The sequence below is a fragment of the Neltuma alba genome, unplaced genomic scaffold (genome assembly GCF_004799145.2).
Source record: "Neltuma alba isolate B1F8T4 unplaced genomic scaffold, ASM479914v2 tig00013776_pilon, whole genome shotgun sequence".
NCBI classification, from domain to species: Eukaryota; Viridiplantae; Streptophyta; class Magnoliopsida; order Fabales; family Fabaceae; genus Neltuma; species Neltuma alba.
The window spans coordinates 307-24319 of record NW_021637902.1 but is presented as its reverse complement, the minus strand read 5'-3'; the positions used below and the strand labels follow the sequence as shown (position 1 = coordinate 24319).

The 24013-nt window shown below is 34.2% G+C and overlaps 1 pseudogene; it reads left to right on the top strand.

The window, feature by feature from the left end:
* The first annotated feature begins 11332 nt into the window (after positions 1-11332).
* Positions 11333-21831, top strand: LOC114739127 (uncharacterized; annotated as a pseudogene).
* Positions 21832-24013: the final 2182 nt, after the last annotated feature.

Here is a 24013-nt window from a genome sequence, read left to right as displayed (position 1 = left end):
CCACCCTAATATAGAATTTCCTAACTCATTCACCTCGCTTCTGGGTCCAATCAGATTTAAGAATTTGAGCTTCCTTGCTTTTTTATAAAACCCAAATTTGTTTGTGCAAGGAAATTCCCTTTCTTGATGCAACCCTCTCCTTTCAATAAGCTCCTTGATTGGGGGATCAGGTATTTTGTCTTTTTTATACTTTCTTGATTGTGCAAGGAAAGTTTTCTTCTTTTTCTTTGTCGGTTGTTTTGTGATTGTGGTATGTTATTTGCTTAGTTTGTGTGTGTGCTTTGCTTTTTCTTTCCAGGTAACAATCCAATGGCCCCCAGGAAGAAAGCCCGTGCCACCTCCCCTGATCCTCCAAATAAATTCGGGTTCTATAAAAAAGCAAGGAAGCTCAACCTCCTAAATCTGATTTGGTCCCAAAGGTGAAGGGAATGAGAAGCTGGTCAGAAAATTCTATGTTCGGGTGGCTACAAACTTGAGTAATGAGATGTTTATACGGTACCAGCGTTTCCTCATTACTCCGGTGCGCATCAGAGATCACTATGAGCTTCCTGAGATGGACAAGTGCCAATATCAGTATTATCTCAACAATCAGAAGGAGATTCCCCTCGATGTCATCTCAGCAACACTCACCGGTTCTGATGAGATGTGGGTACGACCTAAGAGGGGCCAGGCATATATTATGAGAAAAGACATGATACCGGAGGCCAGAATTTGGTTGCATATTGTCACAAGAAACATTATGCCAACCACGCATCTCAGTGAAGCCCCAAAGAATCTGTCACTGATATATCTAGCACATCTCATCTGCAATATATCAGGAGTGACAGATTCTTTGGGGCTTCACTGAGATTGCGTGGTTGGCATAATGTTTCTTGTGACAATATGCAACCAAATTCTGGCCTCCGGTATCATGTCTTTTCTCATAATATATGCCTGGCCCCTCTTAGGCCGTACTCACATCTCATCAGAACCGGTGAGTGTTGCTGAGATGGCATCGAGGGGAATCTCCTTCTGATTGTTGAGATAATACTGATATTGGCACTTGTCCGCCTCAGGAAGCTTATAGTGATCTCTGATGCGCACCGGAGTAATGAGAAAACGCTAGTACTGTATAAACATCTCATTACTCAAGTTTGTAGCCACCCGAACATAGAATTTTCTGACCAGCTTCTCATTCCCTTCACCTTTGGGACCAATCAGATTTAGGAGGTTGAGCTTTCTTGCTTTTTTATAGAACCCGAATTTATTTGTGCACGGAAATTCTCTTTCTTGATGCAAACCTCTTTTTTCAATGAGCTCTTTAATTGGAGGATCAGGGGAGGTGGCACGGGCTTTCTTCCTGGGGGCCATTGGATTGTTACCTGGAAAGAAAAAGCAAAGCACACACACAAACTAAGCAAATAACATACCACAATCACAAAACAACCGACAAAGAAAAAGAAGAAAACTTTCCTTGCACAATCAAGAAAGTATAAAAAAGACAAAATACCTGATCCCCCAATCAAGGAGCTTATTGAAAGGAGAGGGTTGCATCAAGAAAGGGAATTTCCTTGCACAAACAAATTTGGGTTTTATAAAAAAGCAAGGAAGCTCAAATTCTTAAATCTGATTGGACCCAGAAGCGAGGTGAATGAGTTAGGAAATTCTATATTAGGGTGGCAACAAATATGAGTAATGAGATGTTTATCCGGTATCAACATGTCCTCATTACTCCAGAGTGCATCAGAGATTATTATGAACTTCTCGAGGTTGAAAATGGCCAATATCAGTGGTATCTCAGCAACCAAAAGGAGATTCCTCTCGGTGCAATCTCAGCGACACTCACAGGCTCTGATGTCAGACCCAAGAGGGCCAGGCTTATATTATGCGAAAGGACATGACACCTGAGGCCAGAATCCGGTTGCATATTGTCACAAGAAACATTATGCCAACCACTCATCTTAGTGAAGCCCCACGGAATCTGACGCTTCTGATATATCTATTCATGATCAAAGCAACAGTGAATATAGGGAAATTGATTTTTGATGCCATATGGGATGCTAATAGAGCCCACAACACCAATCTCGTCATGCCTCATCTCATCTCGAATCTGTTAACTAAAGCGGAGGTAGAATGGAAAGAAAAAGATCGAAAGTTCAAGCTGGTTTCACCATTCAACTACTCTAATTTGGTTCCTGAACGAGAACATCAAAGGATCACTGAAGCCATGTACGCTGAACAGTTTCCTGAGGAATATAGGAGGGAACAGGAAGCTCAAGCCAGTGCTAGTGTTGACCCTACCGCTCGAAGCTTGGATCTCCTCCACAAGAAATTGGATAGAGAGATACGTCACAGGGGCATGGAGGAACTGTTAGTCCAGATGGCGAGGAAACTGGACATTAACGCGTTAGATGTGGAAGATACAAGCACTGAGGTAGAGTCACCGGGAGAGGAACATGAAGTTGGAACCTCTGGTGCTGGTATTGGTTCGGGAGATGATATGGCCGTCAATCCGTTTGTAGAGGGTGATGAGGATCAGGGGGGTCAGTAGTCCGAGGAGGAGGATGACTAGCTGGGGCCGTTTCTACTACTGTTGTTGCTTTTTTTTTTTTTTTGCCTTTGTTTTTGTTTGTGTTCTTGTATTTTTTTTAGGTCTTGATTTATTTTGTGTGCTGTTATTTGCTTGTCTGGTTCTGAAAAGGCTACTGATGGCCTGTTGGATTGATTGTGACTCTTGAACAATATCTGTCACTGTTGATTATAACTGCGTTAACTGCTGAGAACTGATTGAATATGTGGATTGTTAACAGATCTTTTCATTGCTTAATTTGTGGATACCAATAGTAATTATTGATTTCATTGTGGTTATCTGATAGCAATACTGTTGATAGTTGTACATATTTCTATACTTGTACAGGAAAAAAGCCAATTTTGACCTTTCATGCAGTGGATATATTGTTTTTGGATTCTGACTGCATGTAGGATCTTCACTTACTCTTGTTGACGGTGAGGACACTGTCAGTTTTAAGTTTGGGGGTGAGGATTGATTTTTGTGGATAGGATTTTTGTGGATAACAGGGTTAAATTTGAAAAGTTTTGAAAGGCCGCTTTTGTTGAGTAAATTTTAAAACAGTTGAAATAGTAGAAATTTTATTAGCTTAAATTCTTGCTCGTTTGGTTTTATGAAAGATGAGCTGAAGTGGCGAGTTGTTAGTTGAGAATGTATGAATGGTCCAATGATTGAACAAAATGCTTAGTTATTATGCTTGATAGGAAGTTTTGAATTGCTCTTTGATGCTTGAATTGTGAGATTAAAACCTATGTTTCCTTAATTTTGGAGAAACTAATGAACAAAAAAGGGTCAAGATATTCCAAGTGATGATGTTGAGGTTGAGTAGATAATTTAGTCTTCATACTTTTATTTTAACTAAATTGCTTGAGATCCTTCTTTTGATTTCTCAAAGTTTATGGTTTGTTATATATGAATTTGAAAAAGGATTAGGGCAATTCTTAAATGCGTTTGAGCCTTTCAAGCTGACCTTCAAGATCTTGTCCTTTGAACCCATACTTTGAGCCATAAAAAAAAAGTATATATGTTTATGTTTTGTTTCAAACCCTAACCTCTTCCTAGCCCAAAACCAATTGAGAAAAACCATGAAGTCCCTAGCTTTGAGATAAATGGAAGTTGGAAGGATAAGGAGTTTGATGAGATGCTGAGATTTTGAATGGTTGGCAGGGGTAATTCAAATATTCTGAAAATTTAAAGCGTTAGAAACTAAGCTGTGAGTTATTGTTTTTAATGTCCTTAAAAAAAAAACAATAATAATAAAAAAGAGAAAAAGATAAATAAGTTTTGGTAAAGTTTGGGAGAATGAAAGTGGTTGAAATATTTGTCTCAAAGTATACTCTATTTCCCCTTTCTTTCCTAAACCATCACCTCTTGGCCACCTTATAAGCCAAAAAGTCCCTTGATTTCAAATTTATATGGGGTAAGTTGTAGGCAGAGAGAGAGAAGAAGTCAGGCTTATGAAAGTATGCGGTTGAAGGTTAGTATATTGGCTAAAGTCTCCCATTCTGCTGAGACATTATCATGAGAGATGTTCATTGACTCTATACACACACTCACACTCCAAAATCATTGAAAGTTTATTTTAAACTCATGAAACTTGTTTCTTTGGGTGATTCAGTAATTTCCTATCCTGTATATTTTCCTGAGCATTTGATGAGGATATGCTACACAATCTTTGATGTGCAATTTGTTACTTAGTTGCTGGTTTGTTGTTTTACTCAAGGACGAGCAAAAGTCTAAGTTTGGGGGTGTGATTGACTTTTTGCTTGTATTGCGTATGTAATCTAGGCGAGCCTTGTTCAATGTGTCCCTAAAAAAAGGGCATAGTTGTAGTAGCTAACACCCAAAATGAACTTATTCCTGCTTAATACAGTTACTGGCTTGCAAGCATGTATGGATTATCAAAGGTTGCATGCCGTTTATTGACTAAATGCTTGGCAAGTTGGCAGAGCAAGAATTCTTTTGCATTCTATATAGTTGCTCGTGGTGTAATCAAATTGCATGAGGTGGATTCACATACCTTGTACGAAGCTTGATTGCATGTTTGCGAATTAAAATAAATTACCATCAGTAATCTCCCAGTGCTCGTGTCTGGCCAACATATGCACACTCAGCCAATGCCCCCTCACCACAACACACAACCTTCCATATCCTGCAAAATATAATGCATGATTTGATAAAAATTGCATTGTTTAATACCCAAGACAAGAAACATAAAAAATGAACATATGTACGAACATGTCATATGGAGAAAAAAGAAAAGCACCCCCAGATGTAAATTAAGAGTAATTCAAACCATCGAATATATTCACAGAAAGTAGTGTTGGCTTTCACTAAACTGCTTTATAAGTTATGCTCATTTAGTTGCAGCAAGTGGTGTTGCTATAAACAAATGTAATAGAAAAGAATAATAGATATCTTTCGCTCCCTTCTTGTAATGGACAAGAATACAGAGCACTCTCATTATCATAGTCCGTTAATGATGTAGTCAAAGTAATTTTTCCCAAGTTTTCCCTATTCTGTAAAGTGAGGGCATGAGAAATAAAAGAAATAAGAGAGCCATTCAATGAAGACTTCCGATGAGTAATAATCTCAAGTTATGCACTTCATGTCCAAGATTAGAGTTACCTTTCTACTTCAACTTTTGCAATTTATGGGAGGCAAATTTAGCTGATGCCACCAGGACGATATGGTATGAAAATAATTGGTTGGCTATAACTATATGGAAGTCTTACCAACTGTAAAAATTTTCCATTGATTTTATATTAAAATCGGCTCCATTCAAACCGACTTCTATGAATCTGTTCTGGAAAAGAAATATCAAATAACCGCAGCCATATTATAAGAAATTTGCTGCAAAAATTGCCACCTTAAAGGATAATAAACAAAAAATCATGAAAGTGTCAGATTCCTCTCTATTAAGCAAACATCTTTTACTCTCATTATCAGCTTCCTCTGTTAAATAAGAAGCCGTTCCTCGCATTCATATGAGACATGAAATTGATGAACTCGTCAAAGCAACAAAAATTTCCATAAAAGAAAAATCTCTACATCACCTACTGAGCAGCAAATGGGATACTGATATAAATTTGGCAAGCAACCTTTACGACAAAGTCAGAGCTACGTATCAATTTTTGTAAGGAAAAGGAATTACGGGCATGGTTAGAGAGAAAATACCTTCAACTCTGACATGATTCTCGGTCTCTGGATTTTCCACAACGCAATCACACTCTTTCGTGGCTCCCTCTGTCTGTATCTCACTCTTCCGCCGGGCCCTCTCTTTCTTTCCGCCTTCCCTGAAATCTCCTCTTCGTCTTCCTCCGGATCTTCAGATTTCTACTCCTCATATGGAGGGCAGCACGGAAGGTGAACGTAATCGGCGGCAACGATCTCGAAAATGACGACGAAGAGGACATTTAGCACAAGTATGGAGTTCTGTCGTTCATAGGAAGACGGATCGAGTGACTTCAAATTGCTCAGTGGAGAGGATCCGGCCGAAGATATCATATTAAGAATACCAAAACGAAATCCAGAGAGTGAAAACAGAGTTGCATCAGCGTCAACGAAAAATCTTCAGAGGGATTTTAGTTGGGAGAGGGAATGAGGTGAAAGATATTGGCAGAGAGATTTGATTTCTCTCTGAAAATTTGAAGAAAATGCCGTTGGGTTAGGAATGAAAAATCACGTGAAAGATATTCGCAGAGCCATTTGATTTGATTTCTCCTGAAAGTGAAGGAGCAACGGTCAGAAAATGCCGTTGCAAGTCTCGACCCTTTATCTGTGAGTAACGACTATTTTTCTCCCACGGAATTCCTCCCTTTCCGGTCAAAATTTCAGGCCAATTTAAATATTGAACAAAATATGTAATTATTTTAATTCAATTCTAATTCGAATAACATTTTTAGGTAAAACAATCTCTAATTTCTTGCGTCCCTTTGACGAAGATTCATAGGTGTTTTTTTTCTATTCTTTTTATATTTTTCAATCCAGATATATATTAAGTGAACAATTATATACTTCGGTGTAAATTGTATTAGGGGGCAATAGGTTAAGTAAAAATAATCATTTTCAATAAAAATAAATAATAAACAACAAGTGCCTGGGTGCATGCCCATATAGAAAAATGATTATGAAGCGGTTTTGCACCATTTGGGTAATTTTCACCCTAATCAATCACAACTTTAGATCCGTGAGTGATTTTAAAATATCCAAACAGAATTCAGAATTTTTATTTTTCTTGCAGAAACAAAAATCATATTTAATTAATATCACTTTTAAGCAATTCCACTTATAAAAATTACAATTATTTTAAGACACATTTATTTACTGTTAATCCAAACGAGCACAAAATTGTGAAAGCATTGGTTTCCTCTCTTAACCGTGCAGCGAGAAGAACAGAGAGACAAAATGGGGTCTCTCTGACTACCTTGCAATGTTCAAAAGAAAGGATAAAATTTCACTCCAAGTGACTTTTAGGCCATTTTTCTGTTGGTTTTAATTTTTTTTTGTCTCGAAATTTTTGCCATATACCTCTCTTGTCCTAATCCATTTAGAGTGGCCCTTTAGGGCTTAAGAGTGCCGAACTTTAGAACCCGCATGTCATATAATCATGTTATTATTATTATTTTGCCTGCTCAAGTTTTATACTCCTCTACACTTAATATAAGAGTTAATTAGAAAGTTAATATTAGTTCTATATTATGACTTGTTTTACATGTTTATCATTTTTTTTAAATCAACTCTATTAATATTCTCCCAACAATCATCAAGTAAGAGAGGAAGGGAAAGAATCAAGAAAAATGTTTAGGGTATTTTAAAAAAAAACATATCATAGTAACTAATTTAACTAATATTTAATCTATTTAAATTAGCTAATTAGATCTTATATTAAAAAATATAGGAGTATTATTTTAGTAAATTTCAAATTTTTTTAAATATTTTGAAATATGAAAAAATAAAACAATAAATCTCCTAAAATTCCTAATTCAAATCATAACTATTAGTAAAATAAAGTGTTAAACAAATTCAAACTAATACAAACCAAACCGCAAACAAAAGTCATATATTAAAAAATGTCAAATACCAATAAAGTATTGTTCAAATTCAAAAAGGACCAAAACTAAATAAAAGCAAACAAATCATAAAGATAGAAAATCAAGCCGCTAAAGATTAGCAACATCAATGTTACTATCATATTCATCTTCATTATTGCCTTTTATTATAAGTAGACTCTAGGAAAAATATCAAAACTTTCATCCTTTCATCATTATCTAATACCTAGGTTTTTTTTTTCTTTTTCAATTGAGTGACTTGCAGCGTCACTCACACGGTGAATAGTGATTTATAGCTAATAATATTATGTTATTTTAATAATTTATTAGGATTTAATAATTAAAAAAATTAGACTGGTTTTAACGGGTTAGTCGTCAATCCTAAAAGGTTCACATTTTTCAATTTATGACCCCAAAAGACTAGTCTGTTTAAACTCAATTCTTTTTTGTTTCGATTCCGCTAAAACACAATCTCGATCCTCCGTTTTGACAGCTCTATTTTTAGTTATTTTTATTTTTAATGTTTTCTTATATGAAAATACTTCTTAACATACTTTTTAATTAGGGGTTTATTTGCTGGTCAAAAAAATAATTAAGGGTTTATTTGAAGCTATTTATACTAAGTATTTATTATAAACATATTTATATAAGTTGAGATAAAACTCTTCATATATTTCTTTCATATTTCATAAATCGCAATTAACAATTTCAAACAAGCACTAAGATTTGTGAATAGCTTGGATATGTTATAACTTAAGTTTTCACTTTTGCATTAGTAGTAATAGCAAAGTAATATCAATTAAATTAATTGATACTAATATCAATTATTTTTAAATTAGTTTGATTTATGTATAATTTCATGAGTCATGTGAATTGAATATAATTTGAGAAATATGTCACAAAATTTATGTATCACTTGTTAATATTTTTAAATTATATAGAAAAAACAATATGCAAATTTCTTCTAATGTTTAATTAAATTCATGTACTTTTTTCTTTTATTGTTTTTGTAATTTTTTTTATTATACTCATAATTTGTCAATTTAATTTTCTAATTTGTGAGAGAAATAAATCGGATCAAGAAAACCTCCTCCCATGTCCCATCTCAACAATAGTACAAGCGGGCTTTTCCTAATAAGGGGAAACGAATCCGTGATTAGAGCCAAGAAAACAGGTCGAACTTGTTTAAGCTGAGAGCTGGGCTTGCATTTTGAAGCCTTGAAAAAGAAGTCGGGTTTAAAAAGATTAGCCCTGTAGGGCAGAAAAATAAACAGGCTAGCCCGTTTAAGCTCGCCAACATTTTTTAAAATTTCTATTTTTTTCTTAACTTAAAAAGGAAAACCCTAACATTTTACATAGAGCATACTCTTAGTTTCATTTACCCTAACCGCTCACACAGATAACATTTACACACAAAAAAATCACCATAATTGTTGGGAAAATAACCAAAAAAATGAGAAAGTTGTAAAATTTAAAACTAGGTATATTTACAAAAATGTATTGTCATTTATAAATTGTCAAAACCTGTTAAAATATTGCATGTGTAATTTTACAGTCTTTATTTGTCATTCTCCCGTATTTTTTATACTTGAAATAGGATTGGTTAAAGAATCTTTTGAATTAAAATAAAGATCTATATCATTTTTATAGTTAGAATAAATTTAGAACTAAGGATGATGGACTCTTTTCTTTTTTGTTAGTAGGACAAATGATTATTCTTTATGTATACTATGTTTGTTAGTTAAACTTTTTTGTTAATTATTTATAATTAAACTAGATCATTCGTATTATAATTATTTACTGAATTTAGTGCTTATTTAGTTATTTATTTATTCAATTCAATAGACTCTATTACACTGTGATAGATGTTTAGACATAATGATGTTTATGTTTGTGACTTATTTTTATTTATATTTATACCTTTTATTAGTAATTTTATTGTTTTATTTTTATTATTTTGATAAAATATGCAAAAAAATTACATTTTAGTTAAACAGGCCAAAAGCCTGCAGGCCAGCTCGAGCCCATCATCTCACGGGCCGGGCTTGGAAAAATGGTTCATTTACTCGGGTTTAAATAAGTCGGCCTGTTTAAGCCCGAGCTCCTGACGGGCTGGCCCTGTAGGATCGGGCCGGCCCGTTTTCCCAATATTAATTCGAGACGATTCATCCTGCATTTTCCCATAATACAGCAAATGTTTTTACCCTAGCGTAATAACCATCCAATCTCAACTCGACCATATAACAATGAAATAGATAATCTTCCACTAATTAGTGATGCAAATATTTATGATTTTCTGTTATTTTAATTTTAATTTTAATTATTTATCTTTATAGTTAATGATTTAATGGGCAGTTATCATAACCCAACTTTCCCTCCCTTTTCATTTTCAGATTTTTTATTATTATTTTATTTTTATAATTAATTTCATTTTGATGGCATATTGCGTTATAGATACGATTGAAATGTACAAACTTTTTAGTCTCAGTTTTATCTGCTTTTCTCTTCATTCTTCCTGTTCCCTTCTAATTTCCTTCATTTTCTCCTCAATTCTCAATTTGCCTTCGTGTTTTACATCAATTGTTTTCTGCATATTGGAAACAATGAACAAGCAGTTAAAAAAAAAAACTCATCTTGCAAATAAGAATAGTTCAGGCGTTAAAAACATTTAAAAAGATCATTAGGCTAAGCAAAATAGATACGATCCCATCTCATCAATGAGCCGGGTCGGATTAGTCTTCTTAAATAACCACATGACATGGTTCTCACTTCATATTTATCTGGTTTATCTTGCCATATGGATATAAAGAAAATCAAAATCAACCAAAAGTATAGATAAATTAACTTTTATTTTATGTTGATAATAAATCTTATTCCATTGTTTTATCTTTAAAAATTTCTTTTTATTTTGTATCTTTGTAAGACCTTACATATCGCTTAGTCAATATCCATATCAGCCTTAGTTAACAAATTATGGGCATATAGACTAATGCTTATAGTTGATAAAACTGTAAGTGTTCAATAAAAAGAAAAAAATTAAAATGATGATTAAAAATAAGATAAAATTATAAATGTTAACAAATTAATTTGTCCAATTCTATATACGTTTTTCAACGTGCTTCATATTTTTTTTAGACACCTTAAATAAATTAAAAAAATTAATCAGTCAATGGAATTCAGTTTCGGATTCAGTATTTTAATTATTTATATGATATATGACTTTGAAACGTTTAATATTAAATTTAATTATACTCTATACTTTTGACCCATCTCGCATAAATTAGCAAATTTAATCAATGGGTCGGTAGAATTCAATTTCATATTTAATATTTTGATTGCATACTACTACCTCTGGTTCTAATTATAAAAGATAGTTGACTAATTTGAAGAGATTAATAAAAGAAATTAAATTAGTTATTTGTAATAAATATGTGTTGTGTTTTCTAAAATATCCTTGCTAATCAAGTATATTAACTAGAACTACTATCATTAAAAAGACTATTTTAGAAAAAAATGTATAAATATAAGAGACAAAGTGAATTGGAGTCTTATATTTAGAATCAAAATAAAAGTTAAATAAAATCTTATATTAAGAGCTGCAGTTAGTATGATCTTAGATTTTGAAATGTTTAATATTAAATTAAAATTGGAAAAAGAAAAAAAATGCGAATTACTCAAAAACCAGCAAAGAGCCAAGAAAATTGGCGTGAGGAAGTAAGAGACCGGCTGGTGAGTAGATGGCTGGATATTCCTCCGCGTATAGAGAGGATGCCGTTTCTCTGGTTGCATTAGAAGAGAGATTGAACGAAGCAAACCTTCATTCGATTCTGAATCCAGTTTAATCCAGTCAGGTCGGTGGATTCCGATCCTGAGCGTCTATCTCCATGCAGTTCATCCAGAGCCGAGTGGAACCGTGGATCAGAGATCAGCGAGCCAAGCTGTTAAAGGTCTCTTGGGGGCCACTGCAATGGCGGATGAAGTGGCCGTGGAGCAACGAGCGGGAGCAGAAGAAGAAGATTCAGGAGGAGTACGAGCGAAGGAAGAAGCAGCTTCAGGATCTCTGCCGTGCTATCAAGGCCGAGTCAGTTTCCGAGTTGCAGGAAATTCTTTGTTGCATGGTTCTCTCTGAGTGCGTTTACAAGGTAGTTTGCCTGTTCAACTGGTATTCACCTGGAAGACAACTATAATTTTTTATCTTTTAAAGGAATTTAATGATAAAAAGTCACTTGAGAATACATTTTTTGGCTTGAATTATAGGGAAGTGGTAAAAACGAAATTACAGGTTGGGTGTTTGTTTGTTTGACACCACCAATGGTAAGGAAGCTGAATGGGAAGTTTGTTTGTAAGGATAACTACGCCAAATTGCGGATTGTTTTATCAGAACCCCTTAGATAAGGTTGAGCTTAGCCTTGGGCGAAGTGTTTGAATACGAGTCATCTGAATTGCAAATCTTGGTGTTAATTTTCCTGGGGGACAAATATTACTGATTTGTGGGGTAAGGGATGGAACTAATTACCCTCCAATTCCATTCCTTTATTTAAATTTTGGAACGTATTAACAAGAATTAACGTTTCTTTTGACTCTGTTGGGTCCCTACGGACAAAGAGTCAATGATATTGATTAATTACATAAGATCTAGGAATTGCTTGAATCATATATTCCCTTCTTACAAACGCTTATGACCACTTTGGAGCCTTAATGAGGGTATATTTTTATATTGCCTGAATATCTCTTAATTAAGTATGATCTGTGAATTACTAGTACTTATATGTTTACCCTTCCTCATATCATAGAGACCTGCCACTGAGTTGATTCGAGCTGTAAATAAATTCAAGGCTGATTTTGGTGGACAAGTTGTTTCTTTGGAGCGGGTACAACCTTCATCAGATCATGTTCCTCATAGGTTTGCTATTCTTAATTTTTTTTTTTTTAATTTTGTCAAATTGTGTTTTTTATTTATTATTTCTGAATTCTCTGTTATGCTTCATTAATTGCACTTCTGACATTTATTATTGACATCTGGAGACCTTTTATTGTTATCATTTTATAATTTAGAATAGTCTTTAACTCAGATTATTTTAGTAGTTTCCCATACCTTCTGAGATGTGAAATCTGTGAGAGCTCCCAATTTTTAAGAGAAATGTTTGTGCAATAGCAGTCATTTTTTTTTTTGCAATTTAGTTGGTTGTGTTTTCCTACTAAGTAGTACATGTGCTACATTTTTTATCAGTGTTTTATGGTGTTTAACTATTGAAGATCATTCACGTTTAAATTTGATATCTATAAATTTTACAAATAGTGATTTGATTGATGATGTGGTAACAGGTATTTGTTGGCAGAGGCCGGAGACACATTGTTTGCTTCCTTTATAGGAACAAAGCAGTACAAGTGGGTACTTTTTTTAGACAATCCTTTGTCTCATCCTCCTAAGGCATTATAACTTTCAGGAATATATTCAAGAATATTACGTTTATTTATCTCTTTCTTGAAAGGGATGTTATTGCTGATGCAAATATACTTCAAGGTGCAATCTTTCATGAGGATGCTGTTGAGGAACCTGAAGGCCATGCGGCAACCGAACTTGACCAGGATGGAAACCAAAATGGTAAAGCGGAGACCATGTGGCCCCTAGAATCAAGGTCTAAACAGTTGAGGAATAAATCCCTACCTGCTGCTCATCGGGTAAATGTGACTGTTCTCTATTGTGAACGTCTTCAATTTGTTTACTGAATTTTTTCTGCTTTGATTGGTTTGTGGTTCAATCATCATGGATTTCTTTGTCCTTTTACGTTTTAATTATCTCATTAGATGCATCATGTTTCAATCAAGGAAGTTATTATGTGATTTGGTCAAAGAAATTCATGACCACTTGAATCCTAAATTCTATCTGCTTGGTCATATGGGTATGTAAACTTGTGGTCTCTTTTTTCTAAACTCTGATATTATTTCTCAGGGTTTTATGGCTCGCGCAAAAGGAATACCTGCTTTGGAATTGTATAGGCTTGCTCAGAAGAAAAAACGCAAACTTGTTTTATGTGGCCATTCACTTGGTGGAGCTGTATGTTTTTTTCACTCACCTTTATTTTACAAAAATGCTTTATGTTATATTTAAGAAGTTTTCTTACGCTCAGTTCCTTGGTTTTGTGTAGGTAGCTGCATTAGCTACCCTTGCCATTTTGAGGGTGGTTGCTGCTACATCTCCTTCAAAGGAGAATGAGAAGGTCTCTGTCAAATGTATAACGTTTTCTCAGCCTCCTGTTGGAAATGCTGCTCTGAAGGAGTACGTTTTGCTTGTTTTTGCCCCTTCCCCCAGTCTTAATTGTTTTCATTCCACTCCTTTCATTAAACTTGAACTACTTATAAATTTATAAGTTATGGTATATGAATATATTAATTTCCCCTCCTTTCCCCTCTTTTTCTAGTTATGTTAATCGAAAAGGCTGGCAGCATCATTTCAAGAGTTACTGTATCCCAGAGGATCTGGTTCCCCGTATTTTGTCTCCAGCTTATTTTCATCATTATAATGCTCAGCCTCAGTTGGTGCCTCGTGAAGATGAAATTAATGGCTTGCTGCTGAAAACAAATGAACAAGGGGCAGAAAAGGATAAAGAGAATGGGAGAGAGCGGTTGGTTTTGGGGATGGGTCCTGTGCAGAGATCCTTCTGGAGACTCTCTAGGCTAGTTCCTTTGGAAGGGTTGAGAAGACAACTCAGTAAACACCGAGAACGCCAAGCTAGTTCTATGGAAACAACTTTAGTGCCTGATTCTCTTGCCTCTACTTTAATTGAGGAGGAAGTGGTTGAACCGCAGTCTCTTGAAATACAAGAGGGTTCTGATAGTATATCGCTTAAGCCCCTTCCCAACACTGATAAACATGCAATGGAGGCAACGACAAATGAGAAAACAGACACCAAGAGCAATACTGTCATTGGAGATAAAAGGACATGGCACAGAGTGCCATATTTGCCTTCATATGTTCCATTTGGGCAGGTATAATCTTCAGTATAACCTGTGCAATCTTTCCTTGTTTTTCCTCAATTAATGTGCTACTTACCTCAATTAATGTACAATCTTCAGTTTATTTTTACACACTAGCCATGCTGTTATTTCCTTTTACTTCAGTTAACCTGTGCAATCTTTCCTTGTTTTTCCTCAATTAATGTGCTACTTACCTCAATTAAGGTACAATCGTCAGTTTATTTTTACACACTAGCCATGCTGTTATTTCCTTTTAATGGAATAATGCATCCACCTGAGCCTTTTTCATGTAAAACAGCTTTATTTATTGGGAAACTCCTCAGTGGAGACACTATCAGGTGCAGAGTACTCAAAGTTAACATCGGTATGAGCTTCCTTGCTTATCTATCTTTTGTATAGTTTCCGGTCTTTAAGTCCAAAAGCATCTAAAATTGTTTAAGGATTCCAACTTTGTATTCATGAATGAAGAAGTTCTCTCATTTTGTTTGCTTTCTTCTGGCAAAGACATTTTCAGGTTGGATCTCTTATTGCGGAGCTGAAGGAAAGATTTCAATCACATTCAATGAAGTCATACCGGTCTCGATTTCAAAGGTAATTATTGTAATTGTAAATATTAATAATTTCAGCTATATAAAAGATAAGTTATGCTTGTTCACCATCCTGAATTGTTATAAATTGTCTGTGGATATTGGATGGAGCGCATCATGATGTGTGCAAAGAAAGAGGTACAGCACATCTGCAGTTGTCTTTGATATGTTTCTAGATTTTGGAAATTTTGTCTTTTATTTGTCGGGCAGAAGTTTTATTGGACAAACTCTATGCATGGAATTTATATTCCTAGATTATCAGGAATCCATGATGTTTTTTATTAAGAAGATTAATGTTATGTAATTATAATTCGTGTTATATAAGTAAGGGTAGATAGGACATTTTAATATAGCCGTTAGATTATGATTTTGTGAGACTACGTTAGTTAGTTAGTTAGTTAGTTAGTTAGTTAGTTAGTTAGTTAGTTTCCTTCTATAAAAGGATATTTCCAGGATCAAACTGAGATGTACTGACTTTTGAGTGAATTCCAGGATTATCCACCAACTCCTCTGTTCTTGTTTCTCTCTTCCCTCTTCTCTCTCTGTCACTCTTTCCCTTCTTTCTCCCTTTCTGTTTTCCTAAAATTCAAGAACGTACCAATTAACTGCTTGGAAGATTTTTTATTTAAGATTATTCCAATTCGGGCAGGACTTTTCAGTGCCCCACTGTTTAGAATCTGGGAAACTACATTTATATACATACATACATACATACATACATACATATATATATATATATATCTTCCTTGCACATATGCCGTTTCATAGTTGAAGGTTTTAAGTAAGTGAAATGTCTAAGCCATGTGTGACTAAATTATCTCTATAACCATGAGCTATCCCGTTACAATTTCATAAAAGCTAATTATTTCCTACATAATCGGTCTTTACCTGTTGGATAGATTTAATAAGACATGCTTGATGCTTGAACTTCTAGGCTTTTTTTCTTTATATCTTTTGATAAAGCACTTTTGCTGCATTAATATTTCAACTTCAAAATTGTTAACCATTCTTGTGTCCGCTTTTCCCTTGTGGTTGCAGAATCTATGACTTGTGCATGAGTGATGATGCATCACGCTTCTTAGGAATTGAGCAGTGGCAGCAGCTTCCTCATTTACAGCAATGGCTTGGCCTTGCAATTGCTGGGACTGTTGAACTTGGCCATATAGTGGAGTCTCCAGTTATTCGCACCGCAACTTCAATTGTTCCTCTGGGATGGAATGGTGTGCCCGGTTCAAAAAATGGAGAACCTCTGAAAGTTGACATTAGTGGTTTTGGTTTGCATCTGTGCTCTCTTGTCCATGCTCAAGTGAATGGTAACTGGTATTGTCATTTCCCTACAATACACTGCATATAAACAATTTCATTTATTGAGTTTTGGCAAGTTTTCCTGCTCAGATATTTTGTTTTTTTGGTGGGAGGTGGAGGAAGTGAGGGGAGTGAGGACCTAGACATAGTGTTTGCAATGAATGAATTTTGATAGCGAACATTAGATATCAGAAACAATTAGGTCTTGTAATTCGCCAAAAACAAGAGATCTTTGAGAAAAGCTAGAGGATTATGATAGCGAGCTCCTAGGATGGATAAAATTGGAATGAAGTGGCTTAAAAGTGTCCTCTTGGAATAGAAAATTTGATGCCTTGATTACTGTTGCAATCTGAGAACTTGAGGTCAGAGAAACTGTGGTTCTTGTGCCCCATAATGGATGGGGCCATAAAATTAGAGGGAAAACAATTAGGCAAATATTTGTCGCCTGGTCGCATATAACATAATGGACTATAGATTTTGGATCCCTTACTAGGTTGGTCTCTGAAGTGAAGAGTAGGTAGTAGCTGCACCAATATATTTCATCTGTTAGACATTAGCTACTTTCTTAATATACTTATGTATAATGTTGTTTGTTTTGGGGCTTGCTGTGCAAAAATAATATCAATCTAGATTGCTTGATTGGCGGCATGGGATGATACAATTTAAAAGTATTTTATCAGTTATTCTATATATGCATTTTCATTGTAAATGGTCTAGAACTGGTTAGTCAAGGCATATAAAATGGTGCCTTCTCTCAAGTTACTGTTTTTCATTACTTTATATAAAATAGGTTGAACATAGAGTTATGTGTATTTTTTCTTCTTAAATAGGTGTTCAACTACAGTTGAATCCTTTCCTTCTGCTCCAAAATATTCTTCAAATCATGGAAGCCAACCTGACTTACAGAAGATGAGAGTACTAGTTGGTCCTCCGTTACGAAGCCCACCAAAGCATCTAACAGTGTTAGACTCTTTGATGCCTGTTTTTCCTTCAATGAATTCAGATGCAGACAGTCTTGTTGGAGAACATATTTCAGGGCCTATTGAGAAGGAGAAATCCTTCCGTCCTGAGAGTTTGAATAATTTTTTAATATTCTGTACCAGTGATTTTACTACTGTCTCCAAAGAGGTCCATGTTAGAATTCGTAGGGTCCGGTTAGTTGGCCTCGAGGTATAAATAATTTTTTCCCCCCTAGGATCTTTGGTCTATTTCATTTCACTATACATGTCTTGACTTGCTATAGTTGGGTGCAGGGTTCTGGCAAAACTACACTTTTAAAGGCAATCTTGAACAAAGGTAAAGTAAATACTACTACCAATGAGGTTCTCATTCCAGAGGTTGATGTACAAGAAGGTATTGCGGATGGCTTATACTACTGTGATTCTGCTGGAATAAACATGCAGGTCTTCCCCCCTTTCTATCTTGATCTGTTCATTTTATTTAGGATTTACTTATGTTGGTTTCCAAGGTTATGAAAATTGGACTGAACTAATCAGTTCAACTGGGAAACTGGTGAATTGGCCCCTAGTTTGATTCAGAACTTTCTAATGAGTGGGATGCCATATGGAAATCACTGCTGATAAATTTGATAAAAGAGAAAAGAGATACTCCCTCCGCTTTTTATGAGGAACGACTACCACCTATTGCTTGTTTTTATTTATAAGAGTCATTTACCCACTGTTTGGATGGGAAAAAGTTGAGAGGAGAGAAAATAAAGAGGAGAGAAAATTAGAGAGAAAATATTATCACCTCTCATGTTTGGATGGATAAAAGAAAATAGAAAGAAAATAAAATGACTAAATATGCAAATGACTAAAATACCCTTTCTGTTATATCAAAATGTATCTTGATTAAAATCAAATTAAATATCATAATAAAAACCATATTTACATTAACATAATCATATAATTTAAAATCAAATTATTGATAAAGATATATTATCATGTTATTATATTTTAATATAAAATAGTTTTGTAAAAAAAGAAAAAAATAGCATTTTGTGCAATGTAGTACTAAAAAAACCAACAACAACTCTACTTGTTTTTCCTTTCAGTTCGTTTTAGAAGGATTTTTTTAATTTTAGTTATTTTATTTTTCAATCAAGCAAACACAAAAGAAAGACTTGATAATAATAAATAAAGTGAAAAAATGAAGAAAAAAATAAATAGGTATTATTTGCTGAAAAAACATATGTAAGGGTAGAGAGGAAATATATGTTTTCTTCTCATTTTCTCTCCATACATGGAGAGAAAAGTTGGGAGGAAAATAGGTTGTGGAACCCGCCTCATTTTCTTCTCAACTTTTCTTTCCTCACACTTTTCTTCCCTCATCCAAATAGGAAAAAAACCATTTCTCCTCCCATTTTCCTTCCTAGTTTTTCTTCCTCCCTCATTTTCTCTCCATCCAAACATAGCATTAGAGTATGTCTCAAATTTTCTGTTTATTTCCCATTTTGTCCCCATTTAATTACTTATTTTAATATCAATGCATTTATTATCACACAGCCCTTGAAGTATCAATCCTTTCACTCACACATTCTCTCCGCCACACATTCTCTCTCACAATCCTCTTTATTCTAATAATTTCCTTATTGTTTCCCTTATACTCTTTCTCACCCTATAAGTGAGGGTATTTTTTATTTGGAAAAAAAAAAAAAGTTTATAGCTTTTACATACTTATTGTCTCTAACCAATTTTAGCTTCTTCTTTTATCAACGCTTAACTGTCTCTTATAGAAAAGAATGGACGGAGTACTGGATAAAAAAGTATCCGAATGAATTTAAGTTTTGTTTGTTCCCTCCTCTACACGTCCATATATAGGGGGCGAAAAATGTGAAAAGGGACAGGTACAGTGCAGCGCAATGTACTACTTAAACCCTAGAGGCTATACTAGACCGTATACTAGTACTGCTATTCTAACACTCCCTTTCAATTTGGAGTATCTAAAGGTGATTTGCACCAAGCTTGTTACACATAGTTAATTGGAGGGCCTCTAAGAGAGGAAGTAAATTTGCTTGTTGATCATTTGAGTTATAATTTTGGTAACAAGATGTCCGGATTGAATATTTTCTCTTATTGAAGTGATAATTTAACTTCAATATATTTGGTCCTCTCATGAATCACTGGATTAGAAGCAATATACGTTGCTGCCTGGTTGTCAAAAACCAAGTCCATCTCATCAATACTTCCGAACTTCAACTCCAGACGATATTGCTTTAGCCAAATAAGCTCAGATGTTTTGCTAGGACATGGCATGATTTTAGGTTCTGTGCAAGACCCTGCAACCACATCTTGTTTCTTGCTTTTCCAAGAGACCAAATTTCCTCCAACATGCAATATCCTATGTGCTATATAATCTCGAGAAATAACTTAGAAACACTTGGACAATAATAAACTCTAAAACTCGTGTATGCTGATACTCATCCTATAACACTCCTAATTCAGAAGCCTTAACTTTCAAAATTGTTTTTTTCCCCAAAACTTGCCTTTTGAGATGTTCGTTCTCTCCTTTCTCTCTGATAACAGTTTTTGCAAAGATATTCTGATGCATCTCTGGTATGATGTGCATGTTATGTGGTTGGTTGTATTTAAGTTCCTAAGTTATATATGTACAATTTTATTGTCAATGAAGAGATAAGTTGCAAGGCCAGTCTATGGATCAACTTTTCAGCCATCTCTTCAACTGGTTTCTTTGTTTGTGTATGGCAACACTCACTCACTTGCAATCCCATTGTTTTGCAGGAGCTGAATAAAGAAAGTTCTCGCTTCAAGGATGAACTCTGGTTGGGAATCCGTGATCTGAGTTCGAAGACAGATTTGATTGTTTTTGTTCATAATCTATCACATACCATACCTCGATACAATACTTCCAGTGTGCCTGAACAAAAGCCTGTCCTGTCCCTGTTTCTGGATGAGGCTAAATCTCTTGGGATTCCTTGGGTTCTTGCAATAACAAACAAATTCTCTGTTAGTGCACACCACCAAAAGGCTGCAATTGAAGCAGTTTTAAAAGCATACCAAGCATCTCCAAGCACAACTGAAGTTTTAAATTCCAGTCCATATGTTATGGCTACTGTTTCTGAGGCTTCCTTGTCGCCACATGTGAGCAATGAAAAACTCAACAGAAGAATTGGTGTTCAAAAGCTTTTATTTGCTCCTATTAATGTTGTTAGGAGGCCTTTCCGGAGAAAGGAAATTGTGTTTTTCCAGTTGAAGGTGTTAACTCTCTCTGTCAGCGAGTCCACAGCGTTCTACATAATCACGAAGAGGCTTCATTTCAGGTGAGAATCTTTTGTCATAGTATCAGATCTCGTTTGTTCTCAATTAATTATTCTTATTTTGACATGTACATGACATTTTACTTTATTGTTTATATTTCTTCCTATATCTGAAACAAAAAATTAGGAAAGGACATGCAAACAAAAGCTGCAAAAACTGGTCAGTCATTGAGTAGTTCACAATCGAAAGGTCTAATGCAGTCAAATTGAGGTTTAAGTGAAGCTTCTTCTTAGAAATTTCGTCGAAAGATTCAAGTTTGAATGTGCAAAGTCAATAAGCGGGGTGTGATGTAAATTCAAATTAGGAGCATGAAATTTATAGCTTTCTTATGTGAACCAACATAATATGTGACATCTAGTTGAACTTTCACATTGAGTAATATGTGATGCTTCATGTGATATTCAAGTGGATTGGTTCTCCTAGGAGGTTTCCCCATCCCTCTTACGTGTCTATCAATCAGTATCAGCATTGGTGGTTGTCAGCTCCAGGAAGAGCTAGCTGTGAAGGGTTTTCCATAAGCGAATTGGTTTACTTGTTCATTTGATAGAACAAAATTTATAACAAACATGGATAATAGTAATTTCATTTTTAATGCCTTTATTACAGGAACTTGCTAGAGATAGACTAATGATGGAGTTGGCACGAGAACATCCAATGTCAATCGATGCAAGTAAAGATGCCACAGCGAAGGCAAATTCGTTGAATTCCGCAGCAGTGGGCGCATCAATAGGGGCTGGTATCGGCATTGTGATGGCCATTGTAATGGGCGCAGCATCTGCCTTGAGGAAACCGTAAGGACCAATTCAAATCCTTTACACTTATAAGGTGATTACATATGATGCATTCAGAGAGAGATAGAGATGAAATAGAATGAGTTTGAACAGAGGTACATGTCATCCACAGACACTCTTTTAATGTCACTTTCTCCTTGAATGTATGACTTTATATGATTGTAGAGGGTCCAATTTTCAACTCCTCTCCTCTTTTACGATTGAAACTATGCTTTTAGTATCGCGCAATAGAAATTAGGTTGTATAGGTTATGTGCAGGTGCTCATGTTATTAGAATTTCATTCTTTTCTTGGATGTTACGTGTAAGATGGATATTTAATGAGGTTAAAAAAATATTTTTTGATTATATCAATAGCACACGTGTTTTCCGTTTATATAAAAAACATGCAAACAGTAAGAGATTAGTCTTTTATTATGCGGGTGGGAGGATATTCCGAGCAACCAACCAAAAAAAAATGCAAACCAATTTGCAGCTGCAGAGCAAACTCTGTCATCCAATCAGCGACCTGCAAAGCTTCTGTTATGATTTGAGCTAGGTTATGTTTGCCTTATGATTAAATTTGAGCGCATTGAAGTATAATCTGTATTTCACAAATTTTCTTCTTTTCCTCTTGTTTGAGGATGGGAGCTACAGAGTATTGATAGCTTTATTGCAACCTTCCGAGGCAGTAAAGAAAAGCTTAGATCTGCAGAATTAAACCTGGAATGAGGGAGCCTTGGGGACTAAGCCTACAAGATTGAGATACAAATCAAGCTTCCCTGAAGCTTCCCACAATCACGTGGGTCATTTAACTTATTTCTTAAAGTGGTAGCATTCACTTAATTGCAGAAATAAAGTTAGTCTTGATACAAATTTCCACGTCAAAACCCCAAAAAAAATGAATGATCTCCTGTTCTTAATATAAGAGCTAGCTGGAAGGGTTAGATTTGATCCTAATATAATATCTTAATCTATTTTGTTCCTAATCTTTTCTCAAAATACTTCTGTTAAGTGTGATTGGAGAGGATATTTTAAGAAGACTGCATTTGTGACAAATAATTAACTTAATTAATTGTTTTAATATTTTCAAATTAGTTTAAGAAGACTAACACATATTGTGACAAATAACTAATTTTTTAATATCATCAAATTGGTTGTATAATTCTATATTAAGGATATAATTGAACTAATTATTTACTATTAAGATCACAGGTCAACATAAGATGGCATAGGGTGGAAAGGAACTCTTTTGGACCATCTAATAATGTGGTATTAAGTTGTTAAGAAAATGAATATAATATTTTTAATAAAGTGTTTGATGACAAACACTTATGTAGATGTATACACACACGTTGTAAAAGTAAACCAAGCTCAAGGGTCTACAATTTTTTCAATATTAAACACAAGAATATCATTTAAAATGAATTATAACTGTTCAGTGCCCGTTTGGATTAGCGGTGAATAACTGTGATTTTAGATAATCGTGATTTTATAAATGATACTGGCTATAAGTGACACTAGTTAATCGTGATTTATGTTTGGATATTTTTTTATAAGTGATTTTAAGAATTGTTATTATATTTGGTTTTTATTTATTAAAATCACTTATGGGTGTATAATTACTAAAAAGGACATGAAGTTAATAAAGTTGTTTACATTTTCATAATTATTATATTTAATAATAAATTTTATTAAATATTAAATTTTATTAAATATAATTTAATAAATGACATGAATATTTAAATATTATTTTTATGTTAAAATTATTATTATTTAAAATTACTTACAAAATTTATGTGTAGTACAAATATTAAATAAAAGACCCCATATAAATAAGAGATGAATGAAAATATAAAAAAAATTAAAATAATTACTATTAGAATGAGGTTTAGATTAGAGAAAATTTAGTTACTGAAAATTCATCGGGATTTTTTCAAACGCAAAAGCTACTTCTTATTGCTTATCCTAAAAGTGCGGTGGAAGGTTAAAATCATGATTCATCGGGATTTTATAAAAATCATCCAAACACCCTAAACATGCTTCATAAGCACTTATTTGAATTTAAACGGGCTTTTTTGATATCCCACCACTTAACCAAACAGGCTCTCAGTTGATTTAGATGTGAGATTTGTCAAAAATTATAATTACTTAATTAAAATGTTGAACTAGCTAAAATAATTAAAAGCTCAATATTTGTTTGAAATAACAAATAAAAGCCAAGCTCATCTGAGTTTGATTTTCTTTCCGTTCCTAATTAGCCTTAACCACAAAGCCTGTCGTCACAAATTAAATTTAGAATTCACCACTTCTCATTTAAACTATTTTCTTATATTTAAACTAGTCATTTTTAATATTTTATAAAGGTTATTAAAAATTTAAAACAATAAAATAAATAATCCAAACTGTTCAAATTTAGGATGTGTTTATTTGAAAAATGTGGCTCTTATAAGATAACATGAAACAACCATATCTCAAATTAACAAGAAAAAAAATGAT